Here is an 8,887-nt window from a genome sequence, read left to right as displayed (position 1 = left end):
GAGGCTAGAGGGCTGCAATTGACCATGTTAGATGATTGGAGGGTGGATGATCAACATAGCAATTTGTAGTCCTCCAGCCTTGGTAGTTTTTCTCCAGATCTGGGGGCAGACATAAAAAATAAGAACCGGCAGACAGAGCTGGAACAATAGTTTTCTTTTGCAGAAAACTCAAAATACTAGCGGTAAAGTCTAACAAAAGTTATATATCAATTTTGTCTTACAGTTCCGAGGTCAGCGCTCTAAAGCAAGACCAAGCATCGTCCAAAGGGTAAGACTGAGAAATAAAAAGAAAAAAAAAATGCCAGGTGTCACGATAACCCTCGAAATAATAAAGAGGTGAGACATGACAATTTTGGAATATATTTTGAGGAGGTGGTTTTATCAATATGAACTGATACGTGAATACTATACTTGAAAGAAGAGTAATTCTCACAAGTTCATAATTTTTCCTCGTTATACTAACCATATACTCTTTGCGCCAATTATGGTAGTCAATATTCATGTAATAGGTTTTAACTATTGAAATGAAAAAGTAGCATGGCATTCGAGATAACAGTAAGAAAACCGGCATGTCAAAGATTTTAGTTTTGTGACTCTCTCCACTTTATTGCAACCGAGAACGTACTTCGTTAAACATTTTGAATGCGATTCTTCAATTACATACGTAATTATCCAGTTCAAAATTTGTAGGTCACACACAGTTTTAACTTAAACACTGCATAATTCAGAAAATGGGGGTCAAGGCTTTGGAAGCTGAAGAGGATAATGAACATTATTTAACATCGACAAAATTCATTCGCAAAAAAACCCGTTATTTGTTTTAAAGGCGACACAAGCAATCAGTCGACCACTTAACGAATGGTTAGCAGGACTGAGCGAAGTTTACAGAGAGAATCAATCTCCCGCCCACAAAATATCCAAGAAAAATTGCAGGAAGAAACTGCATTACTGGAAACGACTTCTTCCAGAAGTTCTATGGATGCCCAAAATTTCAGACGGTTTTCTCTACATATTTCATCGCCAAAGAGGCACATTAAGCACCGTAATGGGGAAACTTTGCTCTCAGTTCTAGTGCCTGTGGAGATGTCCTCCTCACCTTCTCCTCCTCCTCCTTTGGAGTGAGAAAGAAAGAATGAAGGAGAGTCCTCCTCCCCTCCTTCCTCCTCCTCCTACTCCTCTATCCTCCTCCTCCTCCTCCTCTCCTTTCCCGGGGGCCTTTGGGGGTGAGAAAGAAAGAAGGAAAGATAAATCATTTTATTTCTTAACCCGAATTGATGCTCGTTCCTTTGAATTCAAAAAGGGTACCTTTGCTTGAATGTTCACGCGTTTACAAATAATTGTTCTTAATTCACATTTTTGGTTGAATCATTTATAATAATGACATGTCTTTTTGAAAATTAAATACTGCCCAACGTTTAAGACTGATATGATATAAGTGACCCAATACGCTATTGATTAGGATTTTATATATATGAAAGGCAAGTTGCCAGTTTGGATCAAGTGGTCATTTACGATAGAAACAGAAAGCCATTTCAAAATGATGGCTGAGAACAAAAATAAAATATCTGTGAATAAAAATAAAATATCTGTAAATAAAAGTAAAATATACGTAAAAAGAAAACTGAGAGATGCCCTACAGAGATTTCATTTCAACAGAATCAAAAGTCTCCCTAACAACAACCTTTGTATCTCGCTGGAGAAAAACACAAAAAAATAAATAAATAAGTAAATAAACAAATAAATAAATAAATAAATAAATAAAAAATAAATCAAATTAATAAGATATATAAGTAAATAAATAATAAGATAATAAGTGAAAAGTTTCCAAAAGACATTTGCTTATTATCGCCATTTTAGAATTCCAGTCGTGAGAAATGGCTGAAAGTTTAAAGATTTTATTGCATCTGAGAGAGCAGGTTCGTGATGCAGTATCGCGTATCGATAATAGGTATTAACAAAAATTTCATTTCTTTAACATAGGCCGTGAACAGTCGCCAATAGCAGAGGAAACAGAGTATACAATTAGCTTGGCACGTTCAATCATTTTCAGTAAAGGCAATGTATCATCCGCGGGAAGGAATTATGTAAATACCACTAATTCCAGAGCACTGGAATTGCAATACCTCATTAGGCATTTTCACCTGTTCAATCGTCGATTCTTTGAAATACAGTGGCAAGAGTAAAGACACTAACGATATGATTTACACAAAATAGGAGTACAAAAGGTTCAGAGTCATGTATAATAAAAACAACTCCTTAGAACAATATATATGTATATATATGTATGTAAATATATATGATATATATATATACACACATATATATATATATATATATATATATATATATATATATATATATATATATATATATATATATATATATATATATATATATGTATATAATATATATATATATATATATATATATATATATATATATATATATATATATAATACATATTGCTTAATGCAAATCTTTTCATTTTGTGTGTGGTGGAAGACATCAGTCGAGATTCCTGTCCAAAAAGACCTAGCCTTCAATTGTATCATATAACATCAATATTCTCTATCCACGGCCTATTTTACTGAACGTAAGTTCTGCCTTTAAACTCAGAGACTGCAGCTGAGCCCTGAAGGAGGAAGTCTCACTTGGGATCTGGAAGTTTTATGAATGTCGAGGGGGGATTGCTCTGGGGAAAGACCATCAATCTCACTGTTAACTTTCACTAAGAAAGTCTAATTTGAAAGAGTACATCTGGGAGGGGAGGTAATGTAAATTTCATTTAGAATATTTTCTGAAAAAGGTATCATATTTATTTTCATACACGTAATCCACATAGTAAACGTTATACAAACACAATTCATTTCTACATATTTTTCAATCTATTTCTTATGATCTGTTGCCGGTAAAGGTTAGGAGCTAAATGTTAACTGTTGTTGGTAATTTTCCAGAAAAATCAGTAGCAGTGAAGGTTAATAAAAGTCACCATGTCAACTTCGTTTTTTAGTTTTGAGGTAGACGCTCTCAAGTAAAAGAAAGTAAAATATCTGGTGCAACAGTTACTCCATAAATAATAAAGAGGAGAGACATAAGATTTTGTGGTATATTTGAAGGCGGTGAGAAGCTGACTCAGTTAAATTGACACGGAAAGGAGCATCATACAAAATCATATGGCGCAGGAAACAATTTATATCGGCTGAACTCAAAGCATAGACAGGGAAGGGAGACGTTGTGAATGGAAGGAAGTCTTTGGAGATGACAGATGATTTGTCCCTATTTGAAGTGACGCCATTTATTTTAAAAAATCATTTTACTCTTCAATAGCTTATCGAAATACATTGATATGCACACACTATTTAAATGAATTGTACTAAGAAGCTGTGAGTTATGAAGGTATGGAATGGTATATAAAATTTACGCCAAAGATCAAGCTCTGGGACCTGTGAGGTCATTTAGCGCTGGAAGGGATATTGAAAGCAAATGACTTTAAGTGTAACAGGAGCAACACCTTTGAAACAATTGTTAAGAAAGAGTGGAAAGTAAAATGGAAGACGGATAATATGAAGCAAGAGCCAAACTGTTTTTTCATTATCATAACCATATGTTGATGTTCATTGTAATAATTTTCTTACTATTATATGAAAATTAAACATTAAATTCCAGATAACAATAAGGAAACCTTTAAGTTTTTGAGTTGAAAATTCTATAACTTCGAGAACCTTTTACAGACTTCAATGACGGGATGTTTTACTCGATTCCAAGCGACAACATATTTTCTGACAAAATTTCAATGAGGTTCATCAAATATATAAGTAATTTTAAAGTTCCAACGACGGAATTAGTAGATCAACACTACAGTTTTCCCACAAAACTGAGCAAAATTCAGGAAAAGTTAATTTACAGGTTTTTCCAAAACAGTGGCGTGGTTGGTAATAATGGTGTTGGCGTCCCACCTCGGTGGTCGCGAGTTCGATTCTCGGCCATTCCATTGAGGAGTGATAGATGTGCATTTCTGGTGACAGAAGTTCACTCTCGACGTTGTTCGGAAGTCACGTAGAGCCGTTGGTCCCGTTGCTGAATACCCACTGGTTCCATGCAACGTAATAACACCATACAAACAAACAAAACAGAATTATTTTCATTACATAAGAAACGTTTCCAATTACGTTCATATTGATATTTAAAAAAAGTTCTTTAACAAGGATTATTTTTATGAGGGGGAAAAACTGCATATGGAAACATAATCCAAAATTTGAAGTTCTCTTCAGTCTGTCATTCTCAAATACGAAAGAGGAATCCACCAAAGCTAAGAATTATTTCGATGGTAGATTCACAATGCAAATGCAAATGGCAGTTATCTGGATTCCAATTCGTGGTAACTCAAATACAGACATTTCAATGGTTCTAAAGTACCTACCGACTGTAGGATAGTTAACAAACAAATATGAAGACTTAAACAAAATTCTTCTCATTCGCCCGAATTTTTTTGCTGATTTCCAACAATAACGACGTCGAGACAATGTCTTATGAATATGTTCTGGAGAGGAAACTGGAACACATAAATGGGCGTCAGAACGAACTCTGATTTACATAAAACGACTACAACGTCTTATGACGACACCAAAAACAGGTCCTCAGTTTCTTCTACATACTATTCTCTTGATTTTAAACGACTCAAATCCTTAGATAAGATATTTTCGGCAAATTTCTCAACTCCATGCAAAGCGAGAAGGCCTGGACAAGCATCTCCACCAACTTGTATCATAAAGGTCTGCCTGCTCACAACTATCGAGAAATATAGCAGCGGTTTACAAAGGGACCACCACCGCTCGAGTTAGGATGAGACCCTCTAATTTAGGCTGTTGACGTCCGCTCTCCTTCTTCGCATTGTTGTGAATAGGATAGAAGTCGCGTCCACGAGATTTAAACACAACATTTTGCTTGTCAAATGGAAACGGGAAAGTAGAGTTTGGGGTCAAGGCTTTGGATGCTGAAGAGGATAATGAACATTATTTAGAATCTCAACAAAAAATTATTCTCAAAAAAGTAAATTGTTTTAAAGGCGACACAAGCATTTAGTAGACCACTTAACGAATGAGTAGCAGGACTGAGCGAAGTTTACAGAGAGAATCAATCTCCCGCCCACAAAATATCCAAGAAAAATTGCAGGAAGAAACTGCATTACTGGAAGCGACTTCTTCCAGAAGTTCTATGGATGCCCAAAATTTCAGACGGTTTTCCTTACATATTTCATCGCCGAAGAGGCACATTAAGCACCGTAATGGGGAAACTTTGCTCTCAGTTCAAGCGCATGTGGAGATGTCCTCCCCCTCCTCCTCTTGGGGAGAGAAAGAGGGGAGAGAAAGTAAGCAGGAGGGTGTACTATTTGTTTTGTGTCATTTTAACTCAAATAGATGCTGTTTCTTTTGTGTTCAAAGGGTACCTTTGCTTGAATGTTCTTTGAATACAGTCTTCACATGTTTACAAATTTATGTAGTTTTCTTAATTATCATTTGTTGTAAAATCACTTATAAGAAATGACTATTGTTTTCTAATTAAAATCCTGAAGTAAAATTAATAACTCTGCAAGGTATGAATTAAGATATATTCATCACAAAGACGGCTTAGCGATTAGATCATCGGCAATAATTTGTGACAGAAAGATAGAGAGCCTTTTGAAAATTACAGCGACGAATAGACATATACCTCGACTGACAAATATTTCAACGTCAACATATTACTAAGATATGAGTAACACCAGACTCAATTAATTTTTAGTTTTTTGTAAAAGAAAACTATTGAGATAGCTATTTGTCTGTCCGCCAGCCCTCAGATCTTAAAAACAACTGAGGCTAGAGGGCTGCAAATTGGTATGTTGGGTATCCATCCTCCAATTATCAACCATACCAGATTGCATCCCACAAGCCTCAGGATTTTATTTTATTTTATCAGAGGTTAAAGTTAGCCATGACCATGCTTCTAGCAAAGCTATAGGACAGGCCACCACCGGGCCGTAGCGGCTCAAACAGCAATATAAGCTGTACAAGAAGCTCGATTATGCCGAAGAAATTTGTTTGTCATCGCTATTACATTTCCAGTCGTGAGAAATGGCTGACAATTTAATGTTATATTACTATAACTTTGCCCGTGGCCAGTAGCCAATATTAGTGGGAAAAAGAGTATACAATGATATTGGTGATCGCTCATTAATTTCCAATGAAGGCAAAGTAAGGGAAGGAATTATATCACATACCGCTAATTCCAGAGAACCGGAATTATGATATCTCATTAGGTATTTACAGTGATTCGATTACCTATTCTTTTGAAATAATGTGATGAGTGTAAAGCATTAATGATATATAATATATATATATATATATATATATATATATATATATATATATTTAAATAAGGATAAAATACTTTCCTATTACCAATACATACACACACACATCATATATATATTATATATATATATATATATATATATATATATATATATATATATATATATATATATATATATTATGACCCATATAATGAATATGTAACTAATAAGCTGCTCACTGGAATTCTTGGTTCTCAACACTTCGTATCAGACGCAAAACATTAAGGTAGTCGAGAGTACTAAACATAATGGCCTAGCATTCAACCATTACCCTATCCCATCAAATGTCACAATCAATAGCCTCCTTTTTTTCTTCTTCTTCTTCTACTTTTTCTTAACCGACATCTTACGACTGAGCGCCGAAGGGGTAAGACCCAGTTGGGATAGGAAAGTTTATGAACGTCGAGAGTTAGTTAGTTTGTTTGTAAGGTGTTTTTACGTTGCATGGAACCAGTGGTTATTAGCAGCGGGATCAACGGCTTTACGTGACTTCCGAACCACGTCGAAAGTGAACTTCTATCACCAGAAATACACATCTCTCATACCTCAGTAGAATGCCCGAGAATCGAACTCGCTGCCACAGAGGTGGTACGCCAACACCGTACCGACCACGCCACTCAGGCGCATGAACGTCGAGAGGGTCTGGTCTGGAGAAAGACTGAGGAACAATCTAATTTGAAAAAAAGTTCATCTGGGAGGGAAGGTAAAAGTAAGTTTCAAATAGAATATCACTTTCTGACAAAGTTCTGAATTTTGTTTTCAAGCGGAAAATCCACTTGGTGATGTTGTATCGAGAAATTTAGTTTTCCCAATATATTTAATGCATTTTTTTAATGTTATCTGATGGCGGTAAGGGTTTGGTGCCAAATATTAATATCTGCTTGGTAAATAAAAAAAAATACATTTTTCCACTGAATACATTCTGCTCATAATTTTATAGCATATATCCCTTTATGTTAAGATATTCGTTACAGACATTGATATTTCCTGTTAATTTAGATCATTTGTGTCTCCTCACCTTACCATTTCCCAGAAAGTGCCCACTGCCCAATCCCAGGTCAAATAACCCCATTTCACAGTAAATGGATAATCGATAACAGCTGACTGTCCATTAGCCTCTTGCACTTAACTCAAAGAATCTCGAGAAGGAGGGGAGGAAATAGATTATTAATGGAAAGAGGCCATTTCATTTATCTAGGGATTTCAGAAACTTGAGAAAAAAGTGCAAATTAGAACCTGTCTGATACTATACATACCCTTGACACACTACCATACCCATCAATTCAAATGATGGTCTATTTATTTATAAATGTTAATTACCGAGACACACCGTATGTCATATCACTTTCCTGGTTGGTAACTATAAAGCAAAACAATATTCTGGCTAGTTACTATTCGGAAAAACAATATTCTTGGCAAAACAATTTTCTGGCTATTTACTTCATGGCAAAACAATTTTCTGGCTATTTACTTCATGGCAAAACAATTTTCTGGCTATTTACTTCATGGCAAAACAATTTCCTGGCTAGTCACTATATGGCAAAACAATAGTGAATGAAACAGGCCCCATGTAACTTTGGCCCTTGAAAAAGAAAGCTAATCTACATAAACATAGTAAACCTATACAAACAATAATAATTCAAGTGCCGACGATGCATGAATAAACGCAAAAGCGCTTGGTACGGTTCAAATGATAGATTTTTTTTTTTTTTTTTTTTTTTTTTACAGTGGTTTTCGCTTATTGAAATAATAGAAACAGCGACATATTTTCTTAATTGTGATAATAGATAATCTGATAACATACGATTACATTTTTTACTCGCAATTCTCAAAAGAAACGAGATAAAACCGAACTGAGAAATACTTCACCCACATCAGCGCTGGCACTAACCTACCGAGTATAAAGATGTAAATGCGGTATCTGGGGGATATTGATGACAATGTGTGCGTTAGGAATGGAAAATATTGTCAGACTTCTTTAAAAGATTTCATACGAAGGCAGAGAAAAATTTTTCCCAGCATTAAACCCATTTTTTTAAGTCATCTGACAAATACTGTTGAAAAATACTTTTGAAAATTTACACAGAAAAATAAAAATCTTTTATCTTTAAAAGTCACAGCGACTGAGCTCCATACGTGAAAAATAAAATAAAACATTTATTTTGAGGCCCGAAACTAAATAATCTAGATAACCAAGACTGTTTTTCTTTTCAAAGTGAAATCCTACAAAAGCTTAGCGCTTATCTATCTCATCCATCATCAAAGAGAAGCTTCCATTTTAATTCCTTTGTATCAAATAAAACTTGAATATGTGGAGTTTCAAGTTCTTTAGTTTTCTGTAAAACTATTGAGATGGCTATTTGTCTGTCCGTCCGCACCTTTTCTGTCCGCCCTCAGATCTTAAAAATCACTGTGACTAGAGGGCTGCAAATTGGTAAGTTGATCATCCACCCTCCAATCACCAAACATTCCAAACTGCAGCCCCCTAACCCTAGT

The sequence above is a fragment of the Macrobrachium nipponense genome, chromosome 37 (assembly GCF_015104395.2).
Source record: "Macrobrachium nipponense isolate FS-2020 chromosome 37, ASM1510439v2, whole genome shotgun sequence".
NCBI classification, from domain to species: Eukaryota; Metazoa; Arthropoda; class Malacostraca; order Decapoda; family Palaemonidae; genus Macrobrachium; species Macrobrachium nipponense.
Note: the sequence above shows the minus strand (reverse complement) of the source record.